Source organism: Manis javanica, chromosome 9 (genome assembly GCF_040802235.1).
Source record: "Manis javanica isolate MJ-LG chromosome 9, MJ_LKY, whole genome shotgun sequence".
Taxonomy (NCBI): Eukaryota; Metazoa; Chordata; class Mammalia; order Pholidota; family Manidae; genus Manis; species Manis javanica.
In genome coordinates this window covers 102,346,429-102,371,433 of record NC_133164.1, presented here as the reverse complement: position 1 = coordinate 102,371,433, position 25,005 = coordinate 102,346,429, and the positions used below count along the sequence as shown (strand labels likewise).

Sequence of the window (25,005 nt, the reverse complement as noted above, 5' to 3'; positions counted from 1 at the left end):
ACTGGATGGAGAAACACACACACTAGCTGAAAGGCTGAGAAAGCCCTATGTGGTTGACATTGCTGAATGTCTGCTGTATGAAAAGTCAGTGAAAGAAATCACGGCAGTGTTATTTTCCAATGGTACAGCAACTCATCAAATCAAAGATTTAGTTGTAAACAGGAAGTCTGGGTTAAGACCTCATTTGCAGTTTCAAGTGGGAACCAGAGCAAAAAACAGGTTCTTCAGCAAATCGAGGTTCTAGAACCACTGCTCACCCACGTAGGCTTTATAATCCTGCAGATCTACGATACTCAAGGTGTCTGTGGCAAATAGGGATAGTCTTTGGAGCCTCTGGAAAACACGCATAGGAGAACCACAGCACAGACCTCTAGGATTTTTGAGCAAGTCTATGAACTTCTGCTGATTCTTGTTTTGAGGAAGAGCTTCTGGTTTTCTACTTGGCCTTGGTAGACACTGAACACTTAACCCTGAGACATAAGATGACCCTAAGGCCCGCGTTTACCATCACAAACTGGGAGTTACCTCACTTACCAAGCAGTAAGATTTAAGTGTGTGCAGCAACAATCTGTTACCAAATAGAAATGGTATGTAAGAGCTCAGGCTCACGCAGGCCCAGAAGATAAAAGTAAGTTGAATGAGCAGATAGATCAGCCTTCTTTAATCCTATTGCATTGCTTCCTCCTCCTCAATGTGTGACTACAGCCTCGTGGGGAGCCCAGTTTACAAATGGGTCTATCCGCATTATAGTCCCACTTATGGAAGACCCTGAAGGACAGTGGCCAGAACTTTGAGCACTACATTTGATTGTACAATTTGGAGTGACAATTGGTCAGAGATATGGATCTATGGTTGCAAATGATTTGTTCAGATGGTCAGGGACTTGGAAAGAACAGGATTGGTGACAAGGAATTCTAGGGAAGTAATTTGGATGAACCTGTCCCATGGGCACAGACTGTGAACACTTTTGGATCCTATGTGATTGCTCATCAAAAAGCATCCTTTGCAGGGAGGTTTTCAATAATCAGGTAGACCAAATGATATGTTTTATGAATGTCAGTCAACCTCTTTCCCTAACCTTTGCATGCTTGTTTAATGGACTTAAGAACAAAGTGGTCATAGTAGCAGGGATGGAGGCTCTGCATGTGCCCAACAACATAGATTTCCCCTTACCAAGGCTGACCCAGTTATGGCTACCACCAAATGCTTAATTTGCCAACAGCAGAGAACAACACCAAACCCCAATATGCTATCATTCCCCAATGAGACCAAACAGCTACCTAGTGGCAAACTGACTACATTAGACGTCTTCTGTGATGAAATGGGGCAGGGATATATATTCCGGATATGGATTTGCCTTCCCTGCCTGTAATGCTTCTGCCTGCTTCACTATCTGTGGGCTCCCAGAATGCCTTATTTATTGTCAAAGCATTCTTCAAGGCTTGTCAATACATTCCAGATCAAGGAATGTATTTCTCAGTAAAGTAAGTACAACAATATATTCATAGGCTTATTATAAAGAATTGATTCATGTGATTATGGAGGCTGAGAAGTCCTAAGATCGGCAATTGGTAAATTGGAGATCTAGGAAAATAAATGGCATAGCTCCGGTCCAAGTCTAATGACTTGAGAACCAGGAGAGCTAATGGTGTGAGTTCTAGTCCAAAAGCTGGCAGGCTCAAGACCCAAGAGGAACTGGTATTTCAGTTTGAGTCTGAAGGCAGGAAAAGGCTGCTGTCCAAGCCCAAACACTCAGGCAGGAGGAATTCCCTCTTCCTCAGCCTTTTTGTTCTGTTTGCCTTCAGTTGAATGGATGAGGCCCACCCACTCTGGAGAGGGCAATCTGTTTTACTTAGTTTCTTGATTCACATGTTAATCCCATCCAGAAACACACTCACGAATGCACCCAGGATAACATTTGACCAAATGTCTGGGCATCTGGTGGCCCAGCCAAGTTGACATATAAATTATCCATCACACTTCCTTATATTCTCCATTATATATACTCCCTCAGCCCAACATCTTCAAGGGCCACTCCCGTGCAGATCCCCCCCCACAATTCTGTTGGTATGTATCAGCCAGCTCCTGTTAAGTTTTAGGTGTGTGTGCTCCTTAGTTCTGCATTTCCCTAAACAGACTATGATGCGACCTGACTTCACTAGTATTCTGGCAGCAGCGTGGGGAAAGGGGCAGCACTTGGGCATGACACGCATCATCTCGTGAGGCACTTATTTCAGGTTCTATTTACAAATAGTGTCCAGTCAAGGGAAGGCTGCTTTTCTCTAGCAAGAGAGTCACCTGTGCCAGCCCAGAGGTTTCCAAGGGATCTACCTAGAGGTTCAAGAGAGTCAGGAGCATTTGCCCAAATGTCGTCATCCTGGGATCAGCATTTCACTCCTTTCCTATCAGGGTCATGATTTTAGCCAATAAGACATTTCTCAAGCTCCTCTGCAACTCTGTCACCTTTACCACTAAACTCTGGGCCTTTGAGCAGTGCACCCTCTAGGTGTGAGATGAACGGGTCTCTTTAAACACTGCTCTGTGGCTTCTTGCTTTCACAGTGTGCTTCAAGTTGAAACCAAGCCAACAGACACCTGCCATTGTGTTTTTTCAAGACTAACAAAGCAGTAACAAAAGCTAACTGCCTCCACAATCCTTGTAATTACCAATACCCTGTGCTTTTCAAGTACTAGGTCTACCACATAACCTGCTGCTCACTCAGCCAGCACTGGTGAGGCGCCAGCACACCTGGGGTCATAACCACCCTGTTTACCATCAGTGTGAGGTGAGCCACCCAATCATCCAGCATGAACCGGTTCCATCACCCATCCCAAGCCTCTTTTTTTAGGCCATTCCCAATATTAACTCACCTGATACAGGTTCCCCGAGATAGGTGTGGTGGGTGGAGCTTATTTGAGTGAGGATCTCAGGAAGCAGTAGGGGTGACCAAGGAAGCAGGAACTGGGACAGTGAGACTGGGAAGGAGAAGAAGAGAAAGTGAGGATGCGTCAGCCAGATGTGGATAATAGGGACCTAATCAAGCAGGATCTGTGGAAGCAGACCGAGGGCTGAAGGACAAGGACCCTGGCATCTTCCTTTGATTGAAGGCTGCTTCTGGGGGGCATCAACTTCCCTTCACCTCTGGGCTGCTCTTACAGGTGAGCAGGGAGGGCCCCTGGGGCACTGGGAGAAGCTTCCAGGCAAGTGGTGGAATGAGACTGAGCACGCAGGTGTGAGGGGCCCTGCAGTCTGGGCTAGGTCTGAGCTCACAGGGACCTGTCCTGTGAAGTGGAGACTGACGTTAGCGGCAGCCAAATGCCCCCAAGGCAGGGCACTAATGGCGGCTGCTATGACTCCCATGCTGCTTTTTCGTTGTAATCTTTGGAAAGATAACTGTATGGAGCTGGGCTATATTTCCCTTTTCCCTCATGTTTAAAGCAGATGGCTTTTCCAGACCTGTGGGAGGACGCTCCTGCTGGGAACGGGGAGGGACTGTTTGGAAGGAGATGGTCTAGGGTAGCTCAGCTGCAGGCTCAGGGCCACCTCCTTTGCAGGTGTCGTTCGTACAGTCCTGGGTCCTTGGCTCTCTATGCAGTAGAAATCGACATGAGGCCAGCACCAGAACTCAAAGTTTATTTCTGCTTATGCTTGAACAAAGGGAGCTGGCACAGCAAGGACAGGATCTCTGTAGCAAATGGCTCCCTGAGCCACATGGCAGGGGTCTTTCATGTTTTTAAGACAAAGGGAGGTGGTATCAGAGTGATGTCACCATCCTCCTCCTCCTGGGTTTGTTTTTCCTCCTTCATAGCTGGACTCCAAACACGGTCACCAGGAGATGTCACTGTGGTCAAATGGGAACCTACAGTGCATGCAGGGTGGAAGGGTTTTTGATTTGTTCAAAGGGTCCAGGTGGTCTGAGCCTATCTATTCTATCTCAGCATGAATGACTCAAAATAAAGCCTGTCTCTATAGCCACTTAATTGTCTCCAACATGGAAGTCTAGTTCTGGGAGGTTTCCTGATCCAGTCCCAGGCCCCACCCTAGAGCTCTGCAGGCCTAGCCTTCCAGCATATACTCTCTGTTTCATGTGTTGTATTTCAGTGTTTTCTGAGACCTTTTACCCCTGGGCCTTTCCTCTCCCACCATCTAAGCTCTTTCACTTAATCATAGTGTTCCTTTCTGCTCTCTTTGGTTTCTGTTTCCAGTAATTTTCCTTCAAAGTGAGGCCCTTTCCTTCTGGAATGAATGGATGGCTGGATACATCTGAGATTCCCAGAGACTTAAACTTCTCCACTGCTGTTTGCTCTGCCCAGGTCCACATGGTATTTTTGCTGTTGCCACAACTTCCAGCCCGGGGGAATTTTCTTCTCAGCACAGGCTGCTGTCAGATCTCTTGGCCCAGGCTTCTGCTCAGCATGTGACCTTCTCCTTTTAGGGGTGAGAATTTGGGAGGGAATTTTTCATTCTGGCGGCCAGGTCCTGTTGTAGCTGGTCTGATGCATTGGTGCATCTTCCAGGAGTTGCTAGATGTCCTGTCACCTCCTTTGGTTGAAGAGGTTATATGCCGGTTTTTGTTTTGTTTTGGTGGGGGTTATTCTATCTGATTGGCTTGGTTGTCAGGAAGGGTTACCGGGAGATTAAACAACTTAATCTGAGACATTGAGTTGTATTCTTGGCTACTTGATTTTCTTTCTAATTTTCTAATATGTTAATTTAAAGTTATAACTTTTCCTATGAATTCTATTTTTTGTTGAAGTCCACAGATTTGATATGGAAGGCTCTGTGTCATTTATTTTTTAGGATTGGACCTAATCAGTTTTGGTTTCTTTTTTTAAACCATGAGACCTATTTTCTGTTGGCTAGCTGTGGAGACGGCAGCTGCCTGGAATATCTCAGAACCAGCCGTGGAGCTTCTGCAAGGGTTGCAATGCATCCTTGTGGGTTGTGGGCAACCACATAGCAAGAGAGGGGCTATTTGAGGAAGGTTATTTGGTAACACTGGGGACTGAGCAGGAGGGGTGAGCTGGGAGGCAGGAAAGGAAGGAAGAGGCTGTTACAGGGACCCAGGGAGACGCAACTTTAGCCGCATGGCTCTGCCCTGGGTCTAGTCCCCACTATCAGCCTAGGAGAGCCTCTGCTGCCCCAAAGTCGGTTCCAGAATAGATTCCAGTGTAGTAATATTAATTCTGCAATAGCCAAATGACCTGGGTACAAAAATTCCCCAGAAGTCCTGGAATTTAGCCATGTCACAAAACTAACAATCAGCCATACTGGTAAATCTCCCAATTCCAGGCTGTTTACTTGAGTCCTAGATTACACACCTGGATAATCATATATGTCTGGAATTCTCCTTCAAGATCAAATATTCTAGAGGCTTTCAATCAGTTTTAGCAAATACACTTTTTATTCAATTGGAATCTTTGGTAGATCTTCAGTATAAAACAGGTAAAAAGATGAGTGGATTTCTTCAGGAGTCTATGTTTTCTTTTTTTCTTTCTTTCCTTTTTTTTGTTAATTTGTTAATTTTTAAATTTTGGTATCATTAATATACAATTACATGAGCAATATTGTTAATTACTAGGTCCCCCCCATTATCAAGTCTCCACCACATACCCTATTTCAGTCACTGTCTATCAGAGTAGTAAGATGCTATAGAATCACTATTTGTCTTCTCTGTGCTATACTACCTTCCCCGTGCCCCCACCCTACATACTGTGTGCTAATCGTAATGCCCCTTATTCCCCTTCTCTGTCCCTTCCCACCCCCCACCCCAGTTCCTTTCCCTTTGGTAACTGTTAGTCCATTCTTGGGTTCTGTGATTCTGCTGCTGTTTTGTTCCTTCAGTTTTTGCCTTGTTCTTATACTCCACAGATGAGTGAAATCATTTGGTTACTTGTCTTTCTCCGCCTGGCTTATTTCACTGAGTGTAATACCCTCTAGCTCCATCCATGTTGTTGCAAATGGTAGGATTTGTTTTCTTCTTATGGCTGAATAATATTCCATTGTGTATATGTACCACATCTTCTTTATCCATTCATCTACTGATGAACACTTAGGTTGCTTCCATTTCTTGGTTATTGTAAATAGTGCTGCGATAAAAATAGGGGTGCATATGTCTTTTTTAAACCGGGCTCCTGCATTCTTAGGGTAAATTCCTAGGAGTGGAATTCCTGGGTCAAATGGTATTTCTATTTTGAGTTTTTTGAGGAACCTCCATACTGCTTTCCACAATGGCTGAACTAGTTTACATTCCACCAGCAGTGTAGGAGAATTCGCCTTTTTCCGCATCCTCACCAGTGTTTGTTGTTTCTATTCTTTTCTGTGTTGGCCATCCTAACTGGCATGAGGTGATACCTCATTGTGGTTTTAATTTGCATTGCCCTGATAATTACCAATGTGGAGCATCTTTTCATGTGGCTGTTGGCCATCTGAATTTCTTCTTTGGAGAAGTGTCTGTTCACATTCTCTGCCCATTTTTTAAAAGGGTTATTTGCTTTTTGGGTGTTGAGGCCTATGAGTTCTTTATATATCTTGGATGTTAACCCCATGTCAGATATGTCCTTTATAAATGTATTATCCCTTTGTAATTGTAGGATGCCTTTTTGTTCTGCTGATAGTGTCCTTTGCTGTACAGAAGCTTTTCAGCTTGATGTAGTCCGGTTTTTTACATTTATCATTTTGTTTCCCTTGCCCAAGGAGATGCGTTCAGGAAAAAGTTGCTCATGTTTATATTCAGGAGATATTTGCCTATGTTTTCTTCTAAGAGTTTTATCATTTCATGACTTACATTCAGGTCTTTGATACATTTTGAGTTTACTTTTATATGGGGTTAGACAATAATCCAGTTTCATTCTCTTACATGTAGCTGACCAGTTTTGCCAACACCAGCTGTTGAAGAGGCTATCATTTCCCCATTTTATATCCATCACTCCTTTATGGTATATTAACTGGCCATATATGCTTGGGTTAATGTTTGGACTCTCTATTCTGTTCCACTGGTCTATGGGTCTGTTCTTGTGCCAGTACCAAACTGTCTTGATTACTGTGGCTTTGTAGTAGAGCTTGAAGTTGGGGAGCATAATTCCCCCCCCCACTTTATTCTTCCTTCTCAGGATTTCTTTGGCTATTCAGGGTCTTTTGTGCTTCCATATGAATTTTAGAACTATTTTCTCTAGTTCATTGAAAAATGCTGCTGGTATTTTGATAGGGATTGCATTTAATATGTAGATTGCTTTAGGCAGGATGGCCATTTTGACAATATTAATTCTTCCTATCCATAAGCATGGGATGTGTTTCCATTTATTGGTATCTTCTTTAATTTCTCTCATGAGTGTCTTGTAGTTTTCAGAGTATAGGTCTTTCACTTCCTTGGTTAGGTTTATTCCTAGGTATTTTATTCTTTTTGATGCAGTTGGGAATGGAATTGTTTTCCTGATTTCTCTTTCTGCTAGTTCATCATTAGTGTATAGGAATGCAACAGATTTCTGTGTGTTAATTTTGTATCTCACAACTTTTCTGAATTCAGATATTAGATTTAGTAGTTTTGGAGTGGATTCTTTAGGGTTTTTTATGTACAGTATCATGTCATCTGCAAACAGGGCCAGTTTAACTTCTTCATTGCCAATCTGGATGCCTTTTATTTCTTTGTGTTGTCTGATTGCTGTGGCTAGGACCTCCAGAACTATGTTGAATAAAAGTGGGGAGAGTGGGTATCCTTGTCTTGTTCCTTATCTTAAAGGAAAAGTTTTCAGCTTCTCACTGTTAAGTATAATGTTGGCTGTGTGCTTGTCATATATGGCCTTTATTATTTTGAGGTACTTGCCCTGTATATCCATTTTGTTGAAAGTTTCTATCATGAATGGATGTTGAATTTTGTCAGATGCTTTTTCAGCATCTATGAAGATGATCATGTGGTTTTTGTCATTCTTTTTGTTGATGTAGTGGATAATGTTGATGGATTTTTGAATATTGTACCATCCTTGCATCCCTGGGATGAATCCCTCTTGATCATGATGGATGATCTTTTTGATGTATTTTTGAATTTGGTTTGCTAATATTTTGTTGAGTATTTTTGCATCTATGTTCATCAGGGATATTGGTCTGTAATTTTCTTTTTTTATTGTGTCTTTGCCTGGTTTTGGTATTAGAGTGATGTTGGCCTCATAGAATGAGTTTGGGAGTATTACCTCCTCTTCTACTTTTTGGAAAACTTTAAGGAGGATGGGTATTAGGTCTTCACTTAATGTTTGATAAAATTCAGTGGTGAAGCCATCTGGTACAGGGTTTTGTTCTTAGGTAGTTTTTTGATTACCAATTCAATTTCTTTGCTGGTAAGCAGTCTATTCAGATTTTCTGTTTCTTCCTGAGTAAGCCTTTGAAGGTTGCATTTTTCTAGAAAGTTGTCTATTTCTTCTAGGTTATCCAGTTTTTTAGCATATAATGTTTCATAGTATTCTCTCATAATTCTTTGTCTTTCTGTGGTGTCTGTAGTGATTTTTCCTTTCTCATTTCTGATTCTTTTTATGTGTATAGACTCTCTTTTTTTCTTGATAAGTCTGGCTAGGGGTTCATCTATTTTGTTTATTTTCTCAAAGAACCAGCTCCTGCTTTTATTTATTTTTTTCTGTTTTTTTATTCTTCTTAATTTTATTTGTTTCTGCTCTAATCTTTATTATGTCCCTCCTTCTACTGACTTTGGGCCTCATCTGTTCTTCCTTTTCTTGTTTCATTAATTGTGAATTTAGACTGTTCATTAGGGATTGTTCTTCTTTCCTGAGGTAAGCCTGTATTGAAATATACTTCTCTCTTAACACAGCCTTCACTGCATCCCACAGATTTTTGTGTTGTTGAATTATTGCTGTCATTTGTCTCCATATATTGCTTGATCTGTTTTTATTTGGTCATTGATCCATTAATTATGTAGGAGCGTGTTATTAAGCCTCCATGTGTTTGTGGGCTTTTTCGTTTTGTGTAATTTATTTCTAGTTTCATACCTTTGTGTCCTGAGAGGCTGGTTGGTACGATTTCAATCTTTTTGAATTTACTGAGGCTCTTTTTATGGCCTAGTATATGAACTATTCTTGAAAATGTTCCATGTGCACTTGAGAAGAATGTGTATCCTATTGCTTTTGGATGGAGTGTTCTGTAGATGTCTGTTAGGTCCATCTGTTCTAATACGTTGTTCAGTGCCTCTGTCTCTTTACTCATTTTCTGTCTGTTGATATGTCTTTTGGAGTGAGTGGTATGTAGAAGTCTCCTAAATGAATGCATTGCATTCTATTTCCCCCTTTAATTCTATTAGTAATTGTTTCACATATGTAAGTGATCCTGGTTGGGTGCATAGATATTTATAATAGTTAAATCCTTTTGTTGGACTGACCCCTTTACCATTATGTAATGTCCTTCTTTGTCTCTTGTTACTTTCTTTGTTTTGAAGTCTATTTTGTCTGATACAAGTACTGCAACTCCTGCTTTTTTCTCCCTATTATTTTCATGAAATATCTTTTTCCATTCCTTCACTTTCAGTCTGTGTATGTCTTTGGGTTTGAGGTGAGTTTCTCGTAAGCAGCATATAGATGGGTCTTGCTTTTTATCCATTCAGTGACTCTATGTCTTTTGATTGGTGCATTCAGACCATTTACATTTAGGGTGATTATCAATAGGAATGTACTTATTGCCATTGCAGGCTTTAGATTCATAGTTACCAAAGGTTCAAGGATAATTCCCTTACTATCTAACAGTCTGATTTAACTCACTTAGCATGCTATTACAAACACAACATAAAGGTTATTTTTTTTTCCTTCTTTTTCTTCCTCCTCCATTCTTTATATGCTAGGTATCATATTCTGTACTCTTTGTCGATCCCTTGATTGACTTTGGGGGTAGTTGATTTGATTTTGCATCTGCTTATTAATTGTTCTACTTTGCTGTGTTTTTTTTTTTCCCTTCGTGGGAGGTAAATTGTCTCAGCTTTTGCTTCTCTGAAAATTGTTCAATCCCTCCTTCAAATTTGAATTATAACCTTGCTGGGTACAGTATTCTTGGTTCGAGGCCCTTCTTTTTCATTGCATTAAATATATGCCACTCCCTTCTGGCTTGTAAGGTTTCTGTTGAGAAATCTGATGATAACCTGATGGGTTTTCCTTTGTGTGTGATCTTTTTTCTCTCTCTAGCTGCTTTTAAAAGTCTGTCTTTATCCTTGATCTTTGCCATTTTGATTATTATATTTCTTGATGTTGTCTTCCTTGGGTCCCTTGTGTTGGGATATCTGTGCACCTCCATGACCTGAGAGACTATTTCCTTCCCCAGACTAGGGAAATTTTTGGCAATTACCTCCTCAATGACACTTTCTATCCCTTTTTCTCTCTCTTCTTCTGGTACCCCTATAATGCGAATATTGTTCCGTTTGTACTGGTCACACAGTTCTCTCAATATTCTTTCATTCTTATAGATCCTATTTTCTCTCTGTGCCACAGCTTCTTTGTATTCCTCTTCTCTAATTTCTATTCCATTTACCATCTCTTCTACTACATCTAATCTGCTTTTAAATCCCTCCATTGTATGTTTCATTTCAGATATGGAATTTATTAATGATTGAATCTCCATCTTAAAATCGTTCCTGAGTTCTTGAATATTTTTCTGTACCTCCATGAGCATGTTTATGATTTTTATTTTGAACTCTCTTTCAGAAAGGTTGGTGAGTTCAGTTTCGTTTGGTCCTTTTTCTGGGGTTTGTGAGATTTTGCTCTGGACTATGTTCCTTTGACATTTCATATTTTTATGTGGCGCCCTCTAGTGCCCAGAAGCTCTAGTCTCTGGAGCTGCTCAGCACTAGGAGTGAGGTTGGGGATCGCAGGGGAGTGGCGCTGGAGCCTGGTGGGAGGAAAGTGCTGTTTCCTGCTTTCCGGCTGCAGTACCTTTCTCCAGCGTCAGTGGCCCAAGCACACAAATATAAGCCTCTGTGCTTTGTGTCTCTACCTGCTGTAGGCAGGGCCTCCCTGTGGCTGGCCTAATGCTAGTGCAGTGACTGCTGGTTTGTGAGCCATTGCCAGCAGGCCAGGAGGAAGGCACAGCAGGCTTGTGTCACAGTGGGGGGCTCAGAGATGAGTAGTTAGTCAGGGGGATGGAGCTCCTGAAGCTCCTCAAAGTTCCCAACCTGCTGCAAAGAGTACGCCCAGACAACCTTGTCCACCTATCCCTTTTCCTGCACAGCAAGCTCCATGCAAACCCCGTCCCTTCAGCAGCCCTCTAGCTGCTAGGAAGCCTCTCAGACTTTGTCCCGCCTTTCCTTTGTCCCAGAGCTGCTGGATGTGGATCCCCATCTTCTACAAATGGCCGGAATCTCAGTCTCTCAAGCACTCCTCCTGTCCCAGCTCCCCACCCCCACCAACCTCCAGTGCACCACACAATGTAGGTTTGTGCTCCAAAGCAGATCTCCAGGTCTCGGTGTTCAGCAGTCCTAAGCTTCTACCTGCTCCCCGCTCTGTTTCTTTTCCTCCTGCTGGTGAGCTAGGGTAGGGGAAGGGCTTGGGTCCTGTTGGATCAAGGCTTTGGTACATTACCCTGTTTCATGAGGTCTGTCTGCTCTGTTCCCTAGGTGTATGCGATCTGGTACAGCCTTCTTTCCTGTTGCTCTTTTGAGGTTAGTGTATTAACTATATTTTTGTACTATATGTGGTTTTGGGAGGAGCTCTCTGTCTCACCTCTCATGCTGCCATCTTGAATCCTCAAGCCACATTTTCTTAATTTAGGGACATTTTATGGCTTGTGGAACTGATGAAGTCCCTACATAAAGTCCCACATTTCCTTAAAATAGTTTGGAACCCACAGATCTCTCCAAACTCCTCACTTCACAGATGAGAAAATGGAACCCAAGGAAATGAAAGCAACTAGCCCAGAGCTCACAGAGTGGAAGACCTTAGCGAGGACTCTAGTACCCAGCATCTACAGTAAGACTCCTTCTGTCAAAAAGACCTGCCCTCTGGCAGCCAGTACCTTAACAGCAATGAGCTTACTAGTTGTTTAAATAAGTGTTTCTCATCTTTCAAGGTGCTCTTTGAAAAACAGGCTGCAGTGCTCAAGTAAATTTTGTGAATATCATCTTATAATGCCCTGTAGCTCTCATAGCACCTTCATGCACTTAAAGCTCTGAGAAGTCCTGCAGCATACAAAACTATTTATCTTTGCTGGATCTCATTTTTCCAAAAATCATTTCTTTTTGGAAAAAAAATGCTCCTTTTTTCCAATATCTACTTGCATTTTGTTTTGAGGCCCAGAAAACTTCCCTCAAGGAATGAATCTCTATGGGGGGTGGGGCAATGAGGGGGATGAAGGGAAGGACTCAGCATCAGACTGGTAGGTACAGGATTTCAGGTGTCATCCTGGGCCGTGTCCTTGTGTAGGAATCGGTTGGCCAGCCTCTCTGGCTGGTGCAGGGAGGAGGCATGAAGGAGGCAGGAGGGGGGAAAGCAGCAGGGGAAAGCAGAGATAATGACCTCCGAGTGCCCAGTGGAGTTTGTTTTGGCACCTTTTGTAACTTCCGGGGGAGGGGAAGCCTGCAGTAGCCTGGCTGTGGCCAGTGGTCTGAATCCCCCAGGGAGGATTTTCTAGGCTGTTCTTTCACTGTTTTGCCTCCTTCCTCTCTCATCTGAGCCTACTTCCAAATCCTGGAGTTTTCCTTGTTGAAATGCCTCCTCCTTTCCGTGTCACCTGCCTCCAGGCCAAGCTCTGCCCACTAGCTGCATGTGCATCTTCCTGGTTTGTGTGTGTGAATGTGATTCCCTCTATCTTCCACAAGGGTGGGGTGGATATTTTCATACTTCCTCTAAGACAGACGCAGTTAATTTCATAACCACCAGAGGGCCCAGCAAGAGGGGATGTTTGAAAGAAGAGCTGCAGAAACTTATTCCTGAAATCCTTTTTTTGTGCTCACAACAAGCTGGCTCTAGTAGTCTGGGAAACAGGCAAAATTTGAGTCTAAAACGTGCAGAGTGGAGTACTCTAGCTTTGGCCCCAATTTGTGACCTTTTCATCACCTTTTTTCTAATGCAGTCAATTCTGTTACAACAAAACTCATGGTCACCTGATTTCAGCTATGTCTGGGCCTCATTGAAGTACTTCAGATATGTGCAGTCAAAGAGTATACAGAAGAGGTTTTCAGAAACATGAATTCTTATGGAGTTCCTTTATAATAAGAATATGGCCATTTGCTCCAGCACAAAGCATGGCTAGGGAAAATGGTATGTAGTAAGACTGTTCTAGGCTAGCCTCCAGAAAAGGGGTGCTCTGATGTCATTTGCTATGTGAATCTATGACTTAATAATAGCTGGAGTGGCTGTTCATTGAGCACTTACTATGCCAGCAAATGTGCCTGGGACATTATTAGTATTATCTTTCATCTTCATGATAACCTTGCAAGATAGATCTTTTCATTTAACAGATACAAAATGTGATGCTCAATGATACTAAAAGATGTTCCTGAAGTTACACAGCCAGCAAGTGGCTGAGCCGTGAATCCATCTCTAGGTGTGTTTGATTACAAGCCAGGTGATTTTTCTATTACTTGTACTTAGCATTTGATGTTTCCGTCTCTGTACATTTTTCATAATAAAATTCACACATATCTTCCTGTCTCATCAAGGCTAGGCTAACTGTTGTAACACATAATTCTAAACTCTCAGTGGCTTAGCAAGATTAAAAAAACCTTTATTATTCATGTATAAGTCCAGTGCAAGTCAGACAGGGTCCTCTACTCCACATGCTCACTTGGAGACCTAGGCTTCCTGGGAAGTGAATATCATCTTCTGCATGTGGGGGGGGGGGGGGCGGGGTTGTTGGGAGGGAGCTGGGAGCTGAAGGAAGGAAATGGGATGCCAGGGTCTATGCCTGGGAATCTCATGTTTGGCCCTGTGCTGGGCATTCTCACCCTCCCACAATGAGCCAGCATATCATTAGTAACATAAATGCTGAGCTCTCCTGGACTCAACCTAGCAAGTCATTCAACTCTCTGTGCCTCAGTTCATCTTCAGTAAAGTGGGAATAGTCATAGGTCTGTGTCATAGACTTAGAAGGATTAAGTGAGTGAATAGGAAGTATCTGAAAGAGTGGCAGGCAAATAAGCACCACATATATTTGATGTTGTTAAGCCCAAGAACTAGGAGGAAAAGCTGCACCCCCCCAAACAGGGGTCTAGAATCTGTAAATCTATGAGTGACTTGGTCCAACCCCTGAGTCAGTGTTAGTGACTATTCCAGGATGAAAACCCGTATTCTCATCTCAGTCTTTCTCCATGGAAACTACGCTTTCTGAGCCCCAAGTCTGGATCTCATACAGGATTACATTGTCTCTGACACTTTCCTTGTACAGCGTTGCTGAAGGCAGTTGCCCTCTCTGAGGACAAAGAGCTCCTGTGTGAGTTGCGCTTGTGGTGGCTTCTCGGGTAGAACAGAAGCTGGTGCCAAGAGGAGGGCTCCTGCAGGTGAGTGGAGACACCCCTCTCCCCCTCTGCTGCCTGCCTGGCCCTGGGCAGGGCACCTTCATACACACTTTATTCTCAGGACTCTCCCCAGCCCCACCCAGTCTTTAACTGCCCCATAATCTGGACTCAGGGCTTTACTTAAACTGCCAAGCCCTTGCCTCAACCCACAAGAAGAAAACCACATGTCTCTTGTTTTGCTTTTTCCTTCCTTTCTTCTTCCCTGCCTCTTCCCTTGCTTCCCCACCCCAACACACACACACACACACACACACACACACACACACGCACGCACGCACCCTTTGTCTCCACCGCAGTTTTCCCATCAGGAAGATTTTTCCTGGTTTCATGAAACCAGGCTGGCCAGGATTTGGTCCTGAAACATGTAAACAAAGTGGCACCCACAACCCTTAGGACACCCAAGGGACCAGCCCCCCCCTCTCTTGGACCTGGTGGCCTCCCCGGGGCTGCAGTGGGCCCTGTCGTAAGGCATGGCAGAGCTGGGATGGGAGCTGCGTTGGGTCTGCAGCTCCTTGGGCCCAGTGGCAGTGACCCAGCCTTGCACCCAGAGGTCTCGGTCAATGCCAGGCCTTGTGGACTAGTGGTTCGGCAAAGACTGTGGGTTTAGTACTGACAGCTGGCTCCCCTTTGAGCTGCCCACACTCAGTGGACTTCTGGCCTTGGGAACACAGGCTGGCCTGTCTAGGACTGTGGAGTCCTTTGCAGGGCGGGGAGGGAAGGCAGAGTTGGTGGTGGAGAGAAGAGGAGGAGATGCATCTGCTCTGCGGGCTTCCCCGTCTGTTCACCACAGATGAGACAGCTGCAAAGCACCTCTTGAGGGAAAGAAGCTAAAGTGCCTTCAGAAAAGAAGGGTTCTAAGGAATCAGCCCTGAAGTCACAGTCGGGGCAAGCTGGGCTGTACCAAGGGTCACAGATTCAAATGTTTTCTGGGGCCAGGCAGGTAATTAAATATGGAAAATGCCAGACTTAAGGCATAGGGCACATGGCAAGCTAGACATCCAATTTAAATTAACATTTTAAAAGTTTTAAAAACATTCTTTCAGCCAAATAAAACATATTTCCTGATCAGATTAGCCTTCTATCCCCTCCCCAAGCTGTGAGTTTCCAGCCCTCTTGTATACAATCCACAGTTCGGCTATTCTGACACAGAAAGAAAGTAAAGTATCAGAGTCCCTTAAGGGCTTCTTAAAACATCACAACATCACACTGGGGTGGGTGTTGGCAGAGAGCCCTGGTTAAAACACAGGACTTGGTGTCCAGCTCTGATGAACATCCTTCATTTGCTTCATTTTAGCTGTGTGGTCTTTGGATAGGTCACTAAACCTTGCTAAGTCTCAGTTTCCTCATCTGTAAGTTGGGGATAATGTAAGAGTCTGTCTCATAGCATAATGAGCCACCTCACACAGTGGGTGTGATAAACAGCTGCTGGGTCATGCTGTACCCCCTTCCACTAAACCTACACAAGGAACTGAATGCCTTTTGCTGAAGAGCAATAGTTTGGTGGTCTGAGGGTTAATTTTCTGTGGTTCTGCACTGAGGCAAGAGGGGTGAGAGAGAGAGCCAAGGTCAGATCTGCACAGGCCATTTCCCTGTGAACACAGAACAAATACTCTTTGCAGCTGGGCTGTTAATTTTAAATCCAGTAAAGGAAGGTTGGTTGGGGCAGCTTTGCCCCCAGGTCTGGAACTTCCCACAGACCTCTAATGCTCACCTCCAGCTGGGGCTATCCTGCCTACCTTAGAAACTAGTGACCCATTATCCGTTGATCTTAGCAGAAGAAGCTTATCTGCCTGAAACCATGGGACCTGGGGGGTGGGGGAACCCATCCTCAGCAGTGCCCTGGAGATATCTGAGAGAGGGGCTGGGCTAGGCTTCCTGACACTGGCCTTCTGCCCCCATAGGACCTGTGCACTTGAACTTGCTACTTGCAAACTCCTTGAGGGTGGAGCTTACCCTGATATCTCTGGACTGCTCTACTCCTAGCACAGCATCCTGGATACAGGATGTGTTTAATGCATGCTGAAATAACTATATGAAACTCAAGCTTGAAAGCAGGAAAATGGGGACAGATTCTTCACTTTTTTCAATGGAATTTTCATTTCACAAACATTTACCAACTAGAGCTTTTTAAATAGAAACTTCCTTGTTATTTAAAATGAAATTTCTGTTGGAGTACCTCACAACTAAACTGATAGGCTCAGTTGATCCTGTCTTTCCCCACCATCTCCGTAAGTTCAAATCCCACCCATCCTTAATCACAGCACACCGTGAGTGAGACTTGCTTTGCAGCAGACACCCTGCTCCATGCTGTGTCCATGCTGTGTATGTGATTGCATGGCATCATCATAGCTACTTCATGGCCTCATATATTCTTTTTCTCTTTTAGCAGATGAGGAAATGCACTGGTAGAGAGTTAAAAATTACTTGCTTATAGGAATGGCTGAGTCAAGACCCACAGCCCAGTTGGAAGGCTGAACCACTGCTCAGTACTGACTCTTCTGACATGCTATCACTGCCACAAAGGACTTCCTCACCCTAAACAGAAGTCAGTGTCCCATTTCTCTGGCTCCTAGTCCTCTCCTAGTCATCTCCAAACTTGCATTCTACACTGGGTGGCAGTCACCTCCCCACCACCTTCTCCCCCAGCCTTCACACTAGACTGGAATGGCCTAGAGACTGGACACGTGTCCCCTTTGCATTCACAGCAGTGCCATGCTCTGTGCCAGCCCCCGGCGCTTCATTAAGTGCTTCTACTCAGTTCGACATATCTCTTGTCCCAGAAGAGGGCACTGATGCTCTCCAAGGGGAGGGGTCCAACAGAAACGTAGAGGTGACAGGCCTCTGAGGCCCAGGGAGTTTATGGAGGAGCACATGGTTTCTGGTTTAGCCTGGGCAACACTGCGCAGTGCCCTCCAAGGCTGTTCTACCCCAGTGAGATATGGGAACAAGCCCAGAGGCTTCCAATGGACTTGTGGTCCCACGACCTCCTGGCTAGACCATGAAAGGTCCCAGCCAGCCCTGCGGTGTGGTTCTGAGTTCAGACCGTTCCCTTCTCTCAGCCAGCTGTAGCAATTCTGTGTGCCGTGGACCCTGGCCTGCCTCCTGCAGCCCTGCTTGCAGAGCTGCTGGAAGAGGACAAACCCATCCCAGCCAGGCCCCGCCCAGGTCGCCCCAGGCCTGTCTGAGCATCTGACATCATTCCCCGACTTCCTTCCTCCGTGGAGCAGAAGTAATAATGATAGTTAACCTGGAGCCTCACGCTTCCCCTGGACGGTGCTAGCAGTCCCCAGGCACTGAGAGGGGCTCATTACCATTCCCACTGTACATTCAAAAGAACTGAGGCTCAAACTGGTTACGGAAGAGGCTGCGGTGCAGCCTGGGCTGCCCATGAGGGAATGGGGCCTTGTGGGCTGGGGAGAGCTTGCCTGGGCTGAGAGCCGGCAGTGCCTTGTCCCCGGGCTGGCAGGGGTGGGACTGCTCTGTAGAAAATTTTGGAAGCCCCTGCAGCACCTGTGGGAGGGTCAGAGTCATAGGCCTGGGGTGAAGGTGGCCCTGCCAGACCACCCACCCTGGAGCCTGCCCAGGGACCCCACAATTACATGGGGACAAGAGGTAAATTGGCTCTGTTCCAGGCCAGCTCACAGCTGCTTTCTAGGTTGAATGAATTTGGCAGCCAGATCCCAGAAGGAGGTCTCTTGCCGGCAGCACCTACGTTGTCTGGTGAACCACAAAAGGAGCTTTCCTGCAGCGCCAACTGGATAGTGCGGAGGCAGAAATCTGCCTACTGTCTCCTCTCCCTCAAGCTCTCCCTCTCCTCACTTTACTGGGGGGAGAGGGGCGGGCAGGGGGAAACCCTAACATTGCGTCTTCCTTTGCAGTCACTGCCTGCCTTTGGAATATTTCAGCTCAAACTACCCATGGATCAGCTTCTCTGGGAGAAATGAAATTTTACAATTCTGGGAACCAGGATGACCCAGTGCTCACCAAGATGGATGAGCCTTGTGGGGCCTGCAGACGCCTCCTCCCGTGCTCTGCATTGTGGGCCTCCCTGCCTGAGGAGCCTGCCTCCCACCCAGACGCCAGGCTGCCCATCCATCCTCACGTGCGTCAGTGTCAGCCCTGAGGGTCAGGCTGGCCTCCTCGCTGCTCTGCTGCACGGGGGCAGCTCTTATGCCTCGATCTGGTGTGTGACAGGCCTTCAGAACAAAGGTCACAGCTCGTACCTTTGTACTTGACAAGGCTTGGGGACTACCTGAGACTTAGAATCCTTTTACGTCTGTAGAACCTTCGACTGCTCAATCTAGCCCAGCAGATGAGGGCCACTTTTGATTGGGTTTCTGCTTCTGTACACATTTCTCCTAAACCCAGAAATGGATGCCCCAGTCTCAGCTGTGAGATACTTAATAACGGGTAGGAGATAGTTGATTCCCTTCAACACATATTTATGAGGAACCTACCATATACCTGACACTGTGCTGGGCTTTGAGGATATAAAGGTGACCCCTGGTATGTACATGGCTAGTGCCAGACCCAGAATTGAGGCAGCAGCCATTACTTTCTCTATTTATGCCTCTGGATGGATTTTCCTGTTATTAATCAGGTCTAATATGGGAGACCCCATCAGGGGAGGTGGGCCACAGTAAGAGGCTGATGGGGTCTTAACCATAGCCTCTCCTGCTGGGACTTTCTGGATTGTTCATCCTTGAAGGCCCAGTCCAAGTCCCATCTATGCTGTGAACTTTACCTTTCATTTATTCATCCAGCCAGCAAACAGTCACACAGTGCTAACACTGGATAGGTACAGTTAAGATTAAAAAGAGTATAAAATATGGTCCTGTCATCTAGGATATTACATTCTAAAAGGCGAGAGTCATCCATTCAACAATAGTGATTGAAGACCCATGATCCAGGCACCCTCCTAGGCTTGGTACCTATGGCACCAAACTAGACTGATATGGGTCCTCCCCTGCTAGGGTTTTAAGCCTGGTGAGGGACACAGAAGTGCAGCCCGCCAATCCCACTACCCTGCTCAGTGGCACCATGGAGGGAAGTTTGGGGAGCACTGAAGCATGCATGCAGACTTGCACCCACAGTGCCAGGGCAAGTTTCCCTGGGGGTGATTCACCTTGTACCCAAATAATCACAAGAGAAGGTGGCGATGGCTCAGGACCACCCAAGAGGTGCAGATTAGTATTCGTGTGATAGGAGCTGTAGAGGCGAGGTCTCCACCAGTTAGGGAGGGGGCTTCCTACAAATGAGCTTTGTGTTGGGCCTTAAAAGCTTCCAGAACAACTCCGGGGACTGGACAAAGGGACAAGACTGGGAACCTGGATGTGTGGGCTGGCACTTCACTGCCCCTTGATGCCCTCCCCAGGACACACTATGCCCCAGAGGAATCAGTGCAGAGCCTTTAGGTAGAATCAGGGAAAGCCGAGCCTAGGTTCTGCCCAGGGAAGTCTTTAAATAGAACAGAGGAGCACTGTCACTGCAGCTTGTAAGAGAATTCGCTCACACTTTATGGGAACATTAACTGAATTAAGCTCTGAATAAAAAGGACTATTTTCAGAATAGTCCTGAGGACAATTAAAGGGAGACATTTCTCCCCAGAGATCTACCATCAAACCATGTGGCTTCATTTGGGAAGCTACCAAGTGTTCAACTAATGCCATGCTGAAGCAAAAAGTAAAAAACAGCACCCTGCCCCCAGTGGGAGAGCCCAGATGGCCCCCAGCCGCTGGTGGCTTCCCAGGTGCCCAGGGGGCTAATAGTGGGCATGGGTGAGCCTGGATGCTGTCTCCTTTGCTGAGGTCTTTCAGACAGTGTGAGCCATCAGGCCTAAACTCAGGGGCTAGTCCTCTAGTGAGGTGCCGACTGAGCAAAACGGCTTTCCAGGTCCCGTGCTGTGTGAGTTCACAGGTGCTAGGTATTGGCCCAGTGTCTGGTCTGAGGACTTCGGCAAGGAATGTTCTTACTGCTTCTAAAATATCTTCCCCATCCCTCTGTCTCCATGCCTGGTATCACCTGTGAAAGAGGTTGATTCTTCTAAGTTAAGAGATGTCTTTCCTGGGAGTTTCTTTCAATAACCCAACTTCCTCTAGTAGGAAACATCTTTCAACACAGTTTCTAAACACCTACTGTGTGCCCAGCATGGTTATAAGAACTCAGGACACAGCAGGGAGCCAAACAAGCTCTCTACTCTCTTGGAACTTATACTGTGAGTGGGGAGACAGGCCATAAATGACTGTATGATCAAATAGGGATGGCAGGGCTATTGAGAAACATAAAGTGGGGCGGTGGGCCAGTGTGCTGTTGCATTCAGGGTGGTAAGGAAAGGCCTCTCAGTGCAAAGCTTCCGGAATGACTGTAGCCCACCCTGACCTTTCTCACTCTGGAGCTCTAGAAGCGCTCCAGGCTGGCTCATAAAGTTAATGCAACTGTTTCTGCTGTGGATACAAATTTATTCTCCATCTTGCTTTGTTCTGTTTTATGCATGGATTGCTTGCTTACTCCTTGTGTTACAAGCTCCTCAACTTTCTTATTTGTTACAGTGTCTCTGGGCACTTGAAGGAAGACCTGAAGAAGGTGCGCCCAAGACAGGCGGCTTTCTGAGGGAAGGTTCCAGGCAGAGGAAACAGCGAGTGTCAGGGATCCAAGACAGGAGAGGCTGGCATTTTGGGAACAGCCAAGAGGCCAGAGAGCTGGGTGCAGGAATTGAGAGGGAGAGTGGTAGGGTCTGAGGTTGCATTGTGGGACCTGGTGGGTTTTACTCTGCACAACACAAGAATCCACGAGAAGCCTCTGAGCAGAGGAGGGACATGACATGGTGATGCTTTATAAGACCACTCAGTAGCCATCTCTGCCTTGGGCTTTGCATGAATCCAAGCTTAAGAGAAGAGCAGAGACTGGGGACACCAATGGCATTACAGGCCAAGTGAGGGAACTGGAACTTCCTTATAAGGTCAGTGGGGAATCCATGGAAGAGTTTGGAGTAAGGGAGTTAGTCCCGCCCCTTAGCTTGGAAGAGAGGGCGCTAGGCACAGAGAAGTGAGGTCACTTACCCCAGAGCACACAGTTGGACAAAGGTGGAGCTGGGATGAAAAGTCAGACCTCAGACTTCCATTCTAGTATAGCAGGAAGTTTCTCCCAAATAAGGCAGGAAACATTTACTGAGCATGTTTAAAGTGACACACACCACACAGGTATCAACCATTAAATTTCCACAATCCTGAGAGGCAGACACTATTTTGATTCCGAGCTTGCAAACAAGGAAATGAAGCACAGAAGGGTGAAGTAACTCACCTGAGGTCACACAGCTGACAAGTGGTAGAATCGGGATTTGAACCCAGGTAGCCTGAATCAGGAGTCCATACAGTTAACCAATGTGCTGCAGGGCCTTGCTAAGACTTCTGGACATGTGGGGTGGCAGGGGGAACCAGGACCAGTTCACATAGTGTGTCCAGGGCCAAGCCAGCTCCAGCTTGTCTGGATTCAGGCTGCTGTACTGTTCCTGTAAGCCCAGCATTAGTTATAGGACAGACCGGCTGTTAATCATGTTGGCTGCTTCTCAGACATCCAGATCTGATGGAGGCCACACGGCTGTTCTGGAAGCCAGAAAGGGCTCTGCTTGGAGTCTTTATAAAAAGACTGTTTTTTAAATTACTTCAACCCTTGCTGTCCTGTGCTTCTCTCTTGGCTCCAAATGGCCTTCACATGCATTTCCCGAATCCAGGGCTGGCTTCACAGGCAGGCAAATGGGAGCAGGCCGTGCTGGGACTCTCAGAGACTTCCACCTCTGTCCCTTCTAATGGATAGAGGTCCCACAAACAGCTCACCTTGACTCTACAAGAGAACCATCTAGAGAGTTTATAAAAAGTCCTGATGGCTGGTTCCCACCCACAGCAGGTGAATCTGATTCTGTGGGGTTGGCCCAAGGCAACAAAGTGTTCTTTAAAAAAGCTTCCACAGGTGATTCTATTGTGTAGCCAAGTTGATTCAAACCACTGGCCTAAACTAATCTCCTTATTATAGAGAAAAAAAGCGGCTTGTCCCAAGTCACCTGGACTTCAGTTGGAAAGACTGGAATGAAAATCCAGGTCTTTTGACTCCAGAACAATGCCTTTTGCAAAAGAAACATAGGTTGGAAAAGGCAAGCGTGGATAAGGTGAAGGTTCCTGTGGCCAGGATTCTCACCTGGCCCTGGCTGGCTGGCTCACTACACATGTGTGGGCAATGCTTCGTTATTGACTCTATATAGAGAGCCCTGCCCAGTGCTCTGGGTGACATGGTGGCATGGCTGCAAGGCTGCAGGCATCACTGAGGACAGAGACTGGGATAGCTGTGTGGGCAGAGAGGCCCAGAGGCAGAAATTGGCTTGCTGCATGCAGACTCTCTGAGTGAACAGGATTTTAGAGATTGACCTGCCATGATGGAAATAAAGTTGGGTGTAACCCTTTCACCCCAAGAATGTTCTCATTTCTTTAGTCACATTGAATCCATAGTGAACTTGTCTGGGGCTGAAACCTACTGGCAAGACAGCAAGTTTCCCTGGCGAGAGGCACTTGAACATCAGTGTACATAGGTTTTTAGATGGTAGAGAGTGTGTTATGAAACTGGGAGAATGGTGCCAGGGGAGGGGATGGTAATGATCAGGCTTTGAAAAAAAAACCTGGGGCCTGGAACAAAAGCTGAGTTTTAACAGTGTCACAGCCCAGCCAAGATAGGTACTGCCAGAGCCACAGACTTAAACAATGGAACTTGGGGGAACATGCCAAAGACCCTGTCTTCTGGAGAAATAAATGTGTGGATGGCCTCCATTGAGGGTGAGAAGCATGCAACCTTCAGCTACAACAACTATTTAATCCAAACGAGCATGTTCACCAGAAGTGGCTCTTCTTAGTGCACTGAATGCATAGAAGATCATCTGTTCCTATTGAAGAAGGAAGATTGTCCTTTTCCCGTTGAGGCCCCAGTGTGGGACCATTGAAGGAATGGCAGCGGAAGGGGTAGTGGGCAGCAGTGACTCAGCATTTGGAGGTAGATGCAAAGGAGAAATAGCCCCCTAGAAGGAAAATTTGCAGCTGTTTTTTATTCATTGGGCCTCCAATGCCTGATCTTGGGTGCCCTCTCTGCCATAAACAATCCAGAATGCCAAGTCTCGTGGGTATTTTGATATATGAATCACCCACATTGAAAGAATGAAGGGTATCCGATTAAGAATAGAAATGATTCCTTCCATAAGCTCTGAATGCATTCCAATATCCCTAGAGACAGGCTTGAGTCTGTGCCGGTGAAGGAGAAGCCTGGCAGAAATCTCTGCAGCTGATTCTCATGCCTTCCCTGTTCCTGCCCTCCTGTTTTACTTAACAGGTGCCAAGGCTTTTCAGCTGATAGGCCACCAGAGGGCACCCATAGACAGGGCCTGGGAGGGCACCCAGGCTACTTGGGTTGGTTGATACCATGGCACAGCCTAGGAAAAGCATCCACACAAGCTGAGATATACTGAGTAGGCTCACAAAATTGGGAATGTGGCATCTGAAGCCACACCCAGCCCCTGGCCTTTCCCACACAATGGCCGTGACCGCCCTCCCTCCCTGGTGGGTACCCCTGTGGCTTAGACAACCAAAATTATACGTGCAGGATCTGGCTCAATGACAATCTGGGATTATGTTCATTTTTGTTTCCAAGATTATCTTGAAAAAGTCAAGTCCTCTGTAGATGTGCAAAGACCATGACTGGATGGGACTACAGATATACCATCACTAGCCCACCATGAAGGCCACCTGATCCAGCCTCCAAATTAATGATCTGAATCCTGGTAACAATGGCCAGTGATGGTTTTAGCCCAACGTGATCTATGTGTACCTATATTTCTCCTGCAATGATCACCCTGAATGGGAATTATTTGCTTATGTACATGTCTCCAGAACTTGATTGATCTCTTTGAGAGCAGGAACTGTATTCTATGAATCTCTGTTTCCAGGTGAACTGACATCTACATGTCACATTTGGTCCCATTTCTCCAGTGAGTCCTGTAAGATACAAGTGTGATGCCTGGAATCATGTTCTATGGCCCAGAATTATTTTTAACTAGGCCAGTCCATGATTCTAGAACAGAGGCCTGCAAACTACAGTCCCATGGCTGAATGTGGGCCATTGCCTGTTTTTGTAAATAAAGTTTTATTGGAACCTAGCCATGCCCGTTCATTTCTGTATTGTCTGTGGCTGTTTTTGTGCTTCTGTGGCAGGGCTAAGTAGTTGCCAGAGGCCATGTTACCTGCAAAGCCTAAAATATTTATTGTTGGGCTCTACAGAAAGTCTGCTGACCCTTCAAGGAGAACAAAAGGCATGTGAGGATCTGACTGGCAACCCTCTGCACACCAGGGCTGTGATATTATATAATGAGTCATAAGAAATACACATTTGGTCATTCAGATGACCAAGCATATATTTCCCAGGTGTTTTGGCCTTCACCCACAGTTCCTGAAGACACTGCAGAGTCTTAAAGGTGAAAT

The 25,005-nt window shown here is 45.7% G+C and overlaps 1 long non-coding RNA gene across 1 annotated transcript; it reads left to right on the top strand.

Annotated features, from left to right (window-relative positions):
- The first annotated feature begins 2,952 nt into the window (after positions 1-2,952).
- LOC140843440 (uncharacterized) lies at positions 2,953-24,674 on the top strand. The gene is made up of 3 exons (XR_012121215.1): positions 2,953-3,158; positions 14,365-14,476; positions 18,373-24,674. It is a non-coding gene; the product is annotated as an uncharacterized lncRNA (long non-coding RNA).
- Positions 24,675-25,005: the final 331 nt, after the last annotated feature.